The sequence below is a fragment of the Tamandua tetradactyla genome, chromosome 3 (assembly GCF_023851605.1).
Source record: "Tamandua tetradactyla isolate mTamTet1 chromosome 3, mTamTet1.pri, whole genome shotgun sequence".
NCBI classification, from domain to species: domain Eukaryota; kingdom Metazoa; phylum Chordata; class Mammalia; order Pilosa; family Myrmecophagidae; genus Tamandua; species Tamandua tetradactyla.
In genome coordinates this window covers 106,373,176-106,387,400 of record NC_135329.1, presented here as the reverse complement: position 1 = coordinate 106,387,400, position 14,225 = coordinate 106,373,176, and the positions used below count along the sequence as shown (strand labels likewise).

The following is a 14,225-nucleotide window of genomic DNA, read 5'->3' as shown; positions in this document are numbered from 1 at the left end:
AAAGTCAAACTTAAGTCCTACTTCCTCTAAGAGTCTTCTCTTAACTCTGCTCTCTCTGGTTCTCTACAATCTGTAAACTTGAATGGCATTTGTAGTTCTGCTTCATACATTTTAGTACATCATTTCATTAGCTGATTTTCCTTCACTAGTTTATAGAATTACAGAATTATATAAAATATATTACACTATGATTATTATAATTATATAATTTATAGCACTATAGAATTATAAATAGATATCCTAACACACTTCTAAATTCTATGAGGGCCAAGGATCACGTATTATAATCGTTTTATATTCATTGGTGGAGAACTTGGTGACACACAAAAATATAGAAGTAATCTTGCTTGTTATTCCTATTTTCCAAAAGGCAAGAGCAATTCAATATATGTAATGTCCAAACCGGTGCCTGCTCTTAGTATCTGTTCAATAAAAATAGCTCCCCATTTTTTTCCTTCCCTAAGACAGGACATATCTTTCCTACTTCACCCTTGTCTTAAACATAGCAGCAAGAAAGGCACATGGTCTAGAGTTATTTTCCCCTTAAACCAGATACCAGTTAATTGTAATGAAAGAGTTAAGAACAACTCCCAACAAGCTGGCTGCCATAACATGTGGACACTCAAGCAGTCTGTGGAGAGGCTTAAGTGGAGCTGAAACCTCCAGCCCACAGCCGTGTGAGGACACCATCTTGCAAGCAGTTCCTCCAGCCCCAGTAAATCCTACAGATGACGGCATCCCCAACCAAAAGACAGACTGCTACCACGTGAGAAACCCTGAGCTAGAACCCTAGCTATGCCGTTAAATTACTAACAGAAACTGTAAGATAAGAAATTTCATTGTTTTAAAACACTTTCAAATCAACATGCATCTGCACAACTCCCACAAGCTTTCCCATGAGGAAGAATGTGCAGTTAATACTTCTCTTCAAATCCAGTTTAGGGAATTAACCATTTTTAGTCTGCTGGTTAAAAGAGTAGTCTGGAGCAAAGGGAGTTGTCTTCACATTCCAGATCCACAAGTTATTGATTATGTTCTTTGGACACATCACTTAAAATCTCTAAACCTCAATTCCTCTCATATGTCATACGTAATATGAGCATAACTGTATTACCTCACTGGGTTGTTGGGAGGACTAAATGAGATAATTTATGTGAAATGCTTAGAACAGGGAGGTACGTAATGAATATGCAATTACCGTTAGATATCAGTGTAAAAATATCATTTTCATGTATATTTCCTACTTCCTTTCAATGGACATGCTTTATGCATAACATAATATCATAATGATGTCTAATTTCATATTACTATTTCATAGTGCCTAGATATGGAAACAAGCCAAAGAATTTGCTTTAGATAGTGGGTACTTACTTCACCGCAACTCATCCAGCAGGAAATGCAAATAGATCACATTAAAGGCAAAAGTCCTAATTCCTTTAGTTTTCTCCCACCTGTTAATTATAGCCTCTCACAAAATATTCCTTCTTTTCATAAGTCTCCAGAGAGCCTCACATGTGCTCATGAAACGTACTCCTATGCTCTTCTGCTCTGACTCCCTTTAGAGCCCTCCTTGAAGGCTGTGCCTTACAGATGATCCGACTGCTGGTGCCCACCAAGGGCTGGTGATGTTTCTACCAAGAGGAGCTTTCCAAGATCTCAAAGCTGTAAGTTTCAAGGTGCCAAAGAGGAGTCAGATTCCTTGGAGTTGTCGCTGGGTCAAGGCCAGTCTACATTTTGTGCAGAAATGAGGTGGATGGCCCCTTCTTTGTCACCATGTAACCCTGTTATCTCCTGGACACCAAAGTTAGACCACTCATGCCTTGTGGAAGTTGCTTCTTCAATGACCTTCTGTGGCCTCTTTCTCAGAAGGCTATTCAACCACTATGGGGAGGTACTTCTTTAGACAGAGCTTAGTGGTATCTGACTTAGGGGGAAATGTCCACACACGTCTGACTTGGTTGTGCCTACTGCTGAGAGAAATGGAAGTACCTAGAAGAAAGATGACACCTAAGAAACGGGCAAGGAAGAAAATTAATATTTATCAAATGCCTCCACCATTCCTATGTCTTCCTCCCCAGAGAAAGCATCCAGAAAGAAATTTTCATCTAGCCAAATAAATAAATAACCCCATTATATTTGATCTCTGGAGATCTTGCCCAAGAGTCCATCAACCATATTCCAATCTGGTTTCAGCTTAACCTGGTTCCTGTTTTATTGAACTACTACCTTCCTTTTCCCTCTGACCAGAGGCAATTGCCTTGTCCAAGCCTCATCCAGCATCAAGCTATGAAAATCCTTTTTTTTTTTTTTTGTAAAGAGAAGGGAAGAAAAGAAGCTCTTGGACTCATCAGGATGGTTTTAGTGAAAATCTCTACATACCTTAAAGGGAGGAACCACAGAATTGAAATACCCATCTGAGCATGCCGCACTGGAGCTACAAAGTATTGAACTTGCAGATGCCCCAGCTTACAAGAAAGCTCAAAGGGTAGATGTACCCAAGCACTTTTTTCTCTGTAATACTATAACAGAATGGGACATTACAAATAAAATGGTCAACTGAAGTGCATAAGGGGAAAATTATCAAACTGCTATGGGTAATTCAGCTACCCTTCACTCCCCGAATGGAAACAGACCCTTTGATTCCTGGAAAAGCAGCTTCTGGAAGACAAATCCTGCCAGAATTCGGAGCACAAGCTGAGCATGGTACTGTCCTTCCACCAAAAGTAGACTCACAGTAAAGAATGTTTTGAAGGGAGTGTTTGGAGAAATCTCTTATAAATTAAGAGAGCCTGGAGAAAAAGAAGAAATCTATCGAAGTGTTCTTTCCCTCCTCTTCTCTCTGCTGAGTTTCCTTTTGTTTGATTCTCTTAACTAACCTGGCTACCAGGTTTTCAACAACAAAACATTTTAAACCCATCATCATGTAACAACAAATTATGTTAAAAATATTTTCATACTTCTTAAAATTAAGATCCAATCTGAGTTTCTTAAAAAAAAAAAAGCAGCAGCTAAACTTTCTGTTGGACTTCTTACATAACATGTCTCTCCTCTTACTCTTCTTTTTCACCTTCCGTTCATGAAAGCTGAAACTTGCAGCAAGGCTGCCACTTGCTAACAGAGTTAACCATTTTGCCATCATTTTTCTATGTTTTACAAATTGATTCAGTAGCTCTTCTGAGAGCAAGGCCATTAGGAAAGTCAGAATTATTATCCAGAGATCAGGGCCTACCTGAGGCTACTTGAACCTCTGTCCATCTCTACCGCAACATCATGGAATGTTCTTGTTTGGGCTCATTCTGTGAAGGCATATCTGGAAGCCACAATAGTCCACTGGTATCACCAGGAAACCATTCACTAAATCTATTGCAGAAGATTGTGCATCTAGTCCAGCCAAGACAAAGTCATGTACTTAGTTTTATGACACTGTATCAAACAACACAATGTAAATTTCATTAAATATGTCAGGTATTTTGGCGTTAAAAGCAGTCTAAACAAAAGTATATATGTATAAATTTTTCCATATAAATAAGTTCATATTTCTGCCTGTGGGCATGAAACAAAGGTGTTTTTTACCCAAATAATTTCATCAGTGCCACAATGAAACACTCACTACTCCACAGTAGCATGAACTGGTTTCAGGAAATTTAACCTAAGGGCACTGAGGGAGCATCTATTTTGGAACCAAGAGGCCAAGGTTTGAATTCTAATTCTCCTACTTTCTCAATGGGTGACTTTGGGGAAATTGCATAACTTCTGGGAGCTTCCATTTCATAATCTGTCAAGTGGGAATAAAAATCTTTGCATTTCAGCCTTGCAATGAGGATGGGGAAAGGGTGAAGGAGGATAGGATTTTGGTATTATATAACATGGAGAATATGCTCAATGAATGGATGGTGTTATGGTCCTAGCTATTAGCAATAATAGTCATACAGAATGGGGGACTATTTGAGAGGGATCTTTAACTAACCACAAAGGGAAAGACAAGTTCATAAAGAATAAATATAAACAGAACAAATAGCTAAATATCATCTATACTTATGAACATAAATGTGCCTCCTCTTGGTTTATGGGGCCCATAATTATTTCTGTCAGCTTGGATATTCAGATGAATGTGCTACATTAAAGAGCAGTCCTATTCTATGGAAATCAATCAATAGAGTAAAGAATCCTGAAATGACAGCAGCCTGACAATTATTTTATTTTGATCTGTTTATCTATTTGTCTCTCTCTATGCCATCTGTCACAGCCATACCTGAGGGTGGCTCAAGGCGTTTTATCAAACTGCAGGGGTGTAAGGTTTAGGGGATGGAAGGAAGAGCCAGGCCAGTGCCAGGCACTGATGGAGCAGCCCATGTGGAATCCGTGCAGGTCAGCTGGGATGGCACAAGGCTGGGGACATGCTGCTTCTTCCTCCTTGCCCAGAAGCCTACAGAACCCACTTTCAGGTGAGGGGCAAATCCCAGAACAGGACCAGTCCCTCCACTGTAGGTCTGGATCTTCCTTATTAAGAAATGGGTCCAAGTGAAATAAGCAGGAATAAGTGGCCAGGCTTGGCATCTATCAAGTTGGCAGGAGGAAGACCATGACCAGGAATTACTACTTTAGGAGGCAAGCTCGTGTGGCAGGTAGAACAGGCAAATGGCCTGATCATCAAGCCAAGGGAAGTCAGGCCAATGGAGGCTTGCTTCCAACAGATAACTTTAAGAGAACTAATCAGCAGCCCTTGCCACAACTGACCTGTTGTGATGGACACGGAAGAGGACAGAGTCCAGTCCTGCTGGGGAAATGGCCCCAGCTTCTTTCAGGCATAAGCCATATCTCACCTGAGTAGTCCTGTGCATTCGCTGATGGGAAGGCAGGATTTGATGTTGACTTAGGTTAAAGTCAAATAAAACCAAAACTTTTGACCACAGCCTAGAAGATCCTACACGACACGACCCCATCCACATCTCTGACATCATCCCATGACAATTTCCACTTTGCTCACTCCCTGCCAGCCATACATCCTGTTTCCTGAACAAGCCAAGCTCATTCCCACTTCAGGGTCTTGCTTGTGCTGATATTTGTGGCTGGCTCTTTCTCATTGTTCAGCCTCAGTCCATGGGTCACCTCCTTAGAGAAGCCCTCCTGGGCACCCATCTACTCTTATCACATGGTCCCATTTTGTTTTTCTCATAGCTTTCATCACCGTCAAGAATCATCTGGCATATATATTCTTATATGCATAAAACCTGTCCATCATGTGTATATAAATTTCAAGAAGATAGAATTTATTGATTTTATTCACTATCATGTCCTCAGTACCTAAAATAACACCAAGTCCATAGTAAACATGCAAAATATTTCTTGAGTACTACTTGAAAATCTGACTCATTTGTGTTGGTTCCAGTTACCAGGATTCTACCTTGATCATTTATTGGGCTCTAGAAAGAACTATACTTTTCTCATTCAATGACAATGATTGCTACTTGAGTTGCTTTCTGAGCCAAATCTGGCCTCTGGCTCCAACCCCTTCCCTTCCACCACAGACCCACAGCCCACCACATGTATACACACACACACACACACACACACACACACACACGTATGCACACATGTTTGCATGCATACGTGCTCAGGCACACATGCAAACACACACATGTGAACACCACATGTATGCACATACCACACATGTACACACTACATGTGTGCAGGAACACGCATGCACAGACAGTACAAAGGCACGCATGTACCCACACACACAGAACCTTTCCTGGTCTTGTAGGAGCCCATTTCCATTTAGAAATTTTTCTGTACATTTCTGAAGTCTTTCTTCTTTTGTCCCATCTCCTGCAAGTCACAGGAGAAACAGTGCTCTTATTCAATCATGAAAATATATTCAGAAAAATGGGAGGGTCTGACTATCTCAAAATAAGGTGATCATTAATTTAGTCTTTTCTTGTCTTATTTATTTTCAGTATGACGTGAAGAGCAAATAATGCTTCAAACAAATTGATTCATGCAGCTTTAAGAATGAGAGAGTTATTATCGGCAATAATGAATATTCCTGCAGTTTTATAGAACAATTATTGATTTTCTAGAGTAGTTTAGAGCTCAAGGTAAGTCTACCATTAAATGGTCAGTTAAAAACTCCAAAAGATTCATTACTGCCATTTAAAAATATATCATGAGAGAAACAGGGTTGCATTTCCTACATTATAAAATGGTCTAATGATGGCATAGTCTCAAATAAGGCTACACTGTGAGTAAAAAGAAAATTAATATCACAGAAGAAAATACTGGCTAAGATGAAATGAGAAGAAGGCCATCTAGTTTAAAAATTCAGTAATATTTAGCAATTCAAACTTCTTGTAGCTTCTTAATGGTTAGTCATAAGATGAAGTTGAGTTTTTAAGCCTCTATAATTTGAGCAGGAATGGTATATGCCTAGGCATCTCATTACCATCATGCCTCTACCTGACTTCTTATGTCCTGGGTCTTCTCTGGGCCTGAGTTTGACTCTTAACGAACCCTAACCGTGTTTCAGTTCCCCAGGCAGACTTACTCACCATGGGCCACAAACCACCTCTGCTCAGACTTCTGTACTGTTTTTCCTCTGGCCCAGCCAGACAAAGCCACTTGTCTCTCCTGCCCTCCCCAAATACATCTGAGACTTTCCCTCTTTGCAAGTGGAGTGTCTTTCTCAATTCCTTTATGCTTATACAAAGGTCTCAAAGGCAGAGCTCAAATCCCATTTTTTCTAAGACCCAAGAAACATAGTACGTGTCCAGCTCATTCAGCATATTCCTAGAGAGCATGGCCTGGGCTTGTGTTTATTCATATCCTGCCCCTTGCATACATGAAATTGTTAATAAGAAGTTGGGTCTGTCTACAATAATAAATTTTATAACAAACTGGAGCTGTTATATACCTATAATCTCCCTATTCTATGGCTTGTGGTTGAGTCTATCTCAGCTCTTCTCATTTTGGAGTGCCACCTCTTCTTGCTCAGTGATTTGACCATCACAATCACTGCTCTTTGTTCATTGAGAGCCTGTTATGTACAAATTACTGTACGTATATTAATACTGTCCTAAAAATACCTCATTGAGATAAGAGTATTATTTTATTATTTCACAATTTACTAATAAGAAAGTTAGTTCAAAGAGATTAGATATATTGTTCAAGTCACACAGCTTCTACATGACGGAAAGAGAATGCAAAATCAGGTCTGTGGGACTCCAACACCCCTGTTCTCTCTACTACACCAAGTGAAATTCCCCATATCGGCTCTCTTCTCAAATACCCCATACCCTAGATTTTATTCCTGCTCTATGCACAGTGTTCAAAGATTTTTCCATTTATATAAAAAACACAGCCTGTAAATGGAAGTCCAAGTGATAGACCAATCAAGCAATAACTGCCTCATGTCATACGAGGGTCATCATTCAAATTTGAGCTCAATTGTTCAGAGATGCTGCGTGATTGAGCTCTAGAACAGACCACGAGACCATGGTCATATTATAGAATGTTCGGAGTGAAGCAGGAGCTTGGAGATTGTGGGTTTTGCCTCCATGTTGACTTAGACTACTGGTTCTCAACTGGTGGCACTTTTGCCCATGACCATCCAGTGCTTTAACTGGATTCATTGGGAAAATTTCCTGAAAATGCTTCCCTCAAGTAAGGTCTCCCACTCCATTGTCCTTAGCCATGTTCCTAGTCATGACTTAGTTCTCCCACTTCATTCACTGTCTTTACTCCAGAGTCCACAATATAGCAGAGAAGGGCACCACTATTTTTTATGTTAGTGGAAGATAATACACTATAAGCCAAAGATCATTAAAAGTATATTTTGCCAAAAGATATATTCATCAAACCCATTATTTCTTCTTGGAGAAAACACCAAAAGGCAGATGACATTGATGCAACATGAGGCTCTGGAGGCTCCAGGGGCCCTGGAATGGAAGGTCTTGGTGGCTCCCATGGAGGTTTTGGTAATGTGGACTGTGGCTGAGGTCATAACTGTGGTTGGGGCCAGGGCCAAGGCTGCAGAGCTTATGGAGGCAAGGCCGAGAAAAAGGAGTGGTTCCTTGTCACCAAGCTGGGTCACCTGGTCAAGGACACGAAAATCAAGTCCCTGGAAGAGATCTGTCTACTGTCTCTGGCCATCGAGAAGTCTGAAATCACTGACTATCTCCTGGGGATGTTCCTTAAGGATGAGGTTTTGAAAAGTACACCTAAGAAAAAGCAGACCCGCACTGGTCAGCAGATCAGGTTCAAGCCCTTTGTCACCATTGGAGACTACAGTGGCCATGCTGGTCTGGATATTAAATGCTCCAAGGAGGTAGCCACCACCATCCACGGGGCCATCACCCTGATCAAGCTCTCCATTGACCCTGCGTGGCAGGGTTACTGGGGAAACAAGATTGGCAAGCCCCTCACCATGCCCTGCAATGTGGCTGCACACTTTGGGTCTGCGTTGATGTGCCTCACCTCTGCCCCCCAGGGACACTGGCATCATCTGGCCCCTAGGCCTAAGAAGCTGCTGCTGCTGGCTGGTATTGACAATGGTTACACCTCAGCCTAAGGCTACATGGCCACCAGGGTAAGTTCACCTTCAACGCCATATCCAAGACCTACAGCTATCTCACCCATGACTCCTGGAAAGAGAATATGTTCACCAAGTCTCTCTTTCAGGAATTCACACCCTCTTGTAATTCAAAGACCCACAGAGAGTCTCCGTGCAAAGGACACAGGTCCCATGTGCCACCACACAGGGTTATTTTTTAAAATATTTTTATTAGCAAATCTTCACACACCACAGTCCATACATGGTGTATAATTAATGGCTTACAATATCATCACATAGTTGTGTATTCATCACCATGATCATTTTTAGAATACTACATCACTCCAGAAAAAAAAAAGAAAAAACTCATACATCCCATACCCTTTACCCCTCCCTCTCATTGACCGCTAGTATTTCCATCTACCCAATTTATTTTATCCCTTACCCTCCCTATTATTTATTTTTATCCATACTTTTTTACTCATCTGTCCATACGCAGAATAAAAGGAGCATCAGACACATGGTTTCACAATCACACAGTCATATTATAAGAGTTATATCATCATATAATCATCTTCAAGAATCACCCAGAGTTTTTGTTTGGTGTTTTTTTTTTTTGCATGGGCAGGCTCTGGTAATCGAACCTGGGTCTCCAGCATGGCAGGGCAAAATTCTGCCACTAAGCCACCACTGCACTGCCCCACATAGGGCTTTTATGCAAGAAAAATAAAGTGAATTAATTAGGCCTGAAAAAAATACATTCTGAGTAAATGGAACTCTTTGTCCTTGAAGATGCATATAGAAGCTATGCCCTTGGCTTGGTGATTGCTAGGCGAGAGTTTACCCTGTGAATGATATGACTTTATATCAAAAATTAAACTAGGACTTCAAGATCCTAGAGAACAGAGCCTTAAATAATGTGTTGAGATGGTAACTTAAAAGATATCGGGAGCCTATGCAAACTCAGAGTCAGAAATTATATATCTCTTTCTCTTCCTCATAAACATACCCCACAATGGAATATTTCACCTTTCATCTGAAACCATCTCTCTTCTTGCCTCTGCCTCATAAATAACAGTAGTGAAGGTGAAAAATTAAGTTGGTATCTGCAGTGTCTGAGATGTGTTTCAGAGGACAATTACTTTCTATAGCAGTTTTCAGATCAAAATGGTATCATGTTTTCTCATGAATTAGGTCAAGGAGCCTTGTGTCACAACTCGAATAACGTTGTAAGACAAGTTTGTTCCTTTTTACATGTAGTTCGGTAAGCTGATCATCTCAAAGCTTTTGAAATACCTGAGCAGATAAAAACTTGACACATCAAGGACAGTCAACCACTCAGATAAACGGTGTGGAAGCTCATCTTTTCAGGGTATGTGGCTCTCGGAATCACAAAGTACTACATGGGTGGCCCCTCACTCACTTCACATCCTTCTGCAAGCTGGCTGGAGGCAGCCAATGAATACACAGCTCCATGACAGGAGGAGAGACCAAACAGGAAAGGGTTCACCGCTGTGAAGATGAAATGTGCTTTAAGAAAGGGAGTATAATGAAGTCAGACTCAATTAACACTGACCAAATCCCTTCTATGTGCCAGACCCAGACTACATTAAGGATCCCACAAGCACAGAGGGAGTCATGCAAGATAATATTCACCATTCTGTTTAATAAGGACTAATAACTATAGATCAAGTTAAACTGAGTTAAGACATAGCAGAAAGTGAGTCTCTCTGGTGAGGTGTTGGGATGGTTCGATAAGCAAGCCACCTCTGAACTAGGGCTTTGAATGCTAAACAGGAGTTCTCCAGGCAAACAAGGTAATAGAGAAAATCAGGGAAGAGAGAGCATTTATATACCCACCACACAAAATAGAGTATTCATAGGAAGGGTCATGGAAGGGTCATGGCTAATATTTAAAAGTTTCCAAGTGTGTGAGACCAGGAATCCTCAAGGGTCAGGTTAATAAACTGATTTACCCAGGAGGAGGGGATCTGCAAGACAAAAGTTTTGTAACTGTGTCTAGGAGCAGGGTTGAGAAAGCCACTATATATAAGAAGTGGCATCTGGACTAAGGATGGGCCTGATGGTGTGAGTCTGAGCTCTGTGAACAAAGAGTGCTACAGAAATAGGCTGCAAGAGCAGAGTACATGTGGAGATTTTTGAAACTTGGTGCATGAGCATAAATGATACCAGAGAGTGACACTAAGCAAAGGACACAAATCAGTGCAAAACAAAACAGCCCTTTGGCATGATGATAAATTTAGTTCACTATGGAAGGGCAAAGGAAGGGCATTAGCAGAATGTGAGATGCTCCTCTGGAAACAGCAGATGCCCAGTAGCCCAGCATGTGCCTCACAGGAAATAGTGGGAGCTGGACCAGGTACATGCAGCATCCAGAGAACACTGGCAAAAGAGCAGAAACAGCCTAGTGCAAGCACACGTTTGGCAACCCACTGAGGTTACATAAGTAATGGTAAGACCTTTCAGAGCTCTGTAGATCCTTCATGCATGACTGTGAACATGACCCTGCGGCAGTTAATGGGATCCCATTGCACCCACAGGCCGGTGAGGTGTGGGGCAATTGGAATTACACATTTTTTGAAGAGTGAAATGGAGCAATGTGACATTAACTTCGTTCTCAGCTGGCAAGAAAACTGATGTCAGAGGCTACAAACATGGTAATTCACATTATGTTGAAGCAAAGCACTAGGTCAAAATCTTTCATATGGTGTGTTGGGAGGCAAGATACATGTTAACTCAGTGCACAGCTCTAAGGGAAGAGGTTGAAAACCGGAGTGTTGGTAATATGTGTTGGTTGATTTGGAAAGAATTGGCTGATTTGCAACCAGAAATGAAAGAGGATTTAGAGAAAGCAAATATGTGAGACTCTGCAGGATTGAAAAGCTGACTGCTTCAAGAAGCTAAAAATTAAGAAATGGGAATTTAAAAATGAGAAACAGTTCTGAGTCACAACATTTATATCCTTTTTCAGTTGATTAGAGTGGCTCAGTGCAAGGATGCTATTAAGGTTACACCGATTCCACTCATAGCTTAGGTGGTCATTGTTAGACTGAAACAGATGGGAACAGAGAAGAGGAAGCAATAAAGTAAATCATATCAAGTATTATGCCTAATAATCCTTGAGTGTACTCACAGGTGCCTGGAAGTGACTAGAAGCAAATAAATCATCAGAATTCTAAGTTTTTGGAGAAACTTTATTGCTGAATAAAAATCTTGGATTGTTTCCAGTGGTACAGAAACCTTTGGGTCCCCTCGTTTGCATGAACAGGAATAGGGTTTGAAAGTGGTCAGCCCTCAAGCAGGATACCGTCCTCAATATCGCCTTCAGATGTCACCAAAGCAGACATGAAAAAAAATTCCCAGTGGACCAAGCCAGGCAGAACAATGGACATAACAGCTGCCTCCAAAGAGTAGCATCAGGGTCTAAAAAAGGAAATAATCCCCCTATCAGGATAGGAGGTCTTTGAAATACTTGCAGTTCCGTATCCAGCAGGGACCAGCAACTGTGTTGTGTCTTACATGTTTCTTTCTTGAGGTTATCTTGCCTCTCCACCACGGCATATTTAATGTGTGGGGTGGAAAGCACAACTTGTTCTTTTTATTCATGGGTTACGGAGCCTGGAGGGGCCACATCCAAACCTGATGGGGAGGACAACATATTGCCTAAAATCATGGACTTTGAGTTAGATAAGGTTTCTAGAGAGGACTCTGAGTTAGTCCCCTCAAGGAAGCAAATGAATGTGTGCTGTATTTGGAAATAAGGGAGCACATGGCTATTTCATGACCATAGACGCAGACTGTGGCAGGGACAGTCTTCACATCATCAGAGATTTGTGGGTGGAATTTTAGTTAGGTTAAGCTTTCCAGCCAAGGAATGTATTTCTCTAGCTCCTTTGCATCTAAGTGGGACCACATGACTATTTTTGGCTCACGGAATGTGAGCAGAAATTATATGTATTTCTTCCAGTCTGTGGTTAAGCGTTCAGTGTACTCTTCTTTCCCATATATTTTTTTCTTCTGAGGGCACCTTAGAAGCCACCTCAGAACAAAAGAGCCTAGCTCTCTGAGTAACCACTTCCAGGAGAGCCATCTGGAAAAGGCAACTATCAGGAATGGCTATACAGGACTTTGCATAAAAAAGAAATTAAGCCCATTGTATTAAGCCACTATGATTTTTTGTTTCTGTTGTTACAGCAGCTAGCATTAATTAGCTTGACTAATACAACCATAATAGTCAAATAATAGAGGTAAGAAATATCATATTGTGGTTAAAGAACTAAAATAGTTTGATATTAATAAAATATAAGAAGAATGGGGTGGGGTGGGGCCAGTGTGTAAGGGTAGTTCAGTGGTAGAATTCTCACCTGCCATCCAGGAGACCCGGGTTCGATTCCTGGCTCATGTGCTTCTCAAAAACAAACAAACAAGCAAACAAATGAAAGAAAAAACAAACAAACAAAAATTCAACAAATGATGCTGCAATAATTCACGTGGAAAAAGATGAAATGCGACCCCCGCCATACCGTGTACAAAAAAAAAAAAAAAAAAGAAGAAGAACAAGGAGAAGTTGTAAGAGGTAAGGGTAGAGAAATAGTCAAAGAATAGTATTTCTCAAAGTGTGACTTCCTATATTAGAATCACTTGGGAGTCTTGTTAAAATTGCAGTTTTGGGGGACAGTCCACCTATACATCTAGATCTAAAGAATCAGAATCTCTTAGGAAAGGGTCCCCAAAGACAATTTTAACAAGCACCCAGGTGATAGAAATGTACACAACAGGTTGAAAACCATGGGATTGAATGGTGAAGGACCTTGGGGATCAGCTTCAGATTATTATTTTAAGATTATTTCCAATCAGAAAATTTGGAACTGTGAAAGGTCATAACTGGGCAAGTGATATGATATCAGCAAGGCGTAAACTGCATGAAGGTAAGACTTGGTTTATTTTGCTCACTGCTGCATCCTTAGTGCCTTACAAAGTTTTTGGAATCTAGTAGGTATGCAATAAATATTTATTGAATAAATGAATCAAATTTGAGTTTTACGATGATTGTTACCAAGGAGGTGCAGAGAGCGAATTGGTGGGGAAGAGAATGGAAACTGATTCACCTGTTAGGAGGCTATTAAAACTGTTCAGGTTTGAGATGATGTATTTCTAAGCCAAAGCAATGGCAGCCAGAACAGTAGAGAGACATGCTTAGAAGGATAAATCGGTGTGTATATGTGACTGATTCAAATAAGTGGGTAGAGGAAAGGAAAGAATCTAGGAAGATTTTTTTTCATGTCTAAAGAAATGGATGATGGTGTTATTCACAAGGATCCAGAACTCAAATCAGTTTTCAGGAGAAGATAAGTTCAATTTTGAATATGTTGAGTTTGAGATTTTGATAAAACATCTAAATATTGAGTATGTTTTTTGCTGTACAGTCAGAAACAGATGAGAAATATCTAGGGTATAGATCTAGATTTGGGAATCGGCAATTCATTCATTTATTTACACATTCATTCATTAAATATTTATTATTATATTAAGCACAGAACTAGGGGTCAGACATACAAAGTTCCCTTCAAGATCTTTAGACTGTCGTGAAAGGACTAAAGAATAATAAGTGTCCTGAAAGAGCCCAGGGAGCTCAGAAGAGGGGGACCCAATCCCA

General features: G+C 40.6%; 1 pseudogene; it reads left to right on the top strand.

Moving 5' to 3' along the window:
• The first annotated feature begins 4,582 nt into the window (after nucleotides 1-4,582).
• On the top strand, nucleotides 4,583-8,783 carry LOC143675736 (small ribosomal subunit protein uS5 pseudogene; annotated as a pseudogene).
• Nucleotides 8,784-14,225: the final 5,442 nt, after the last annotated feature.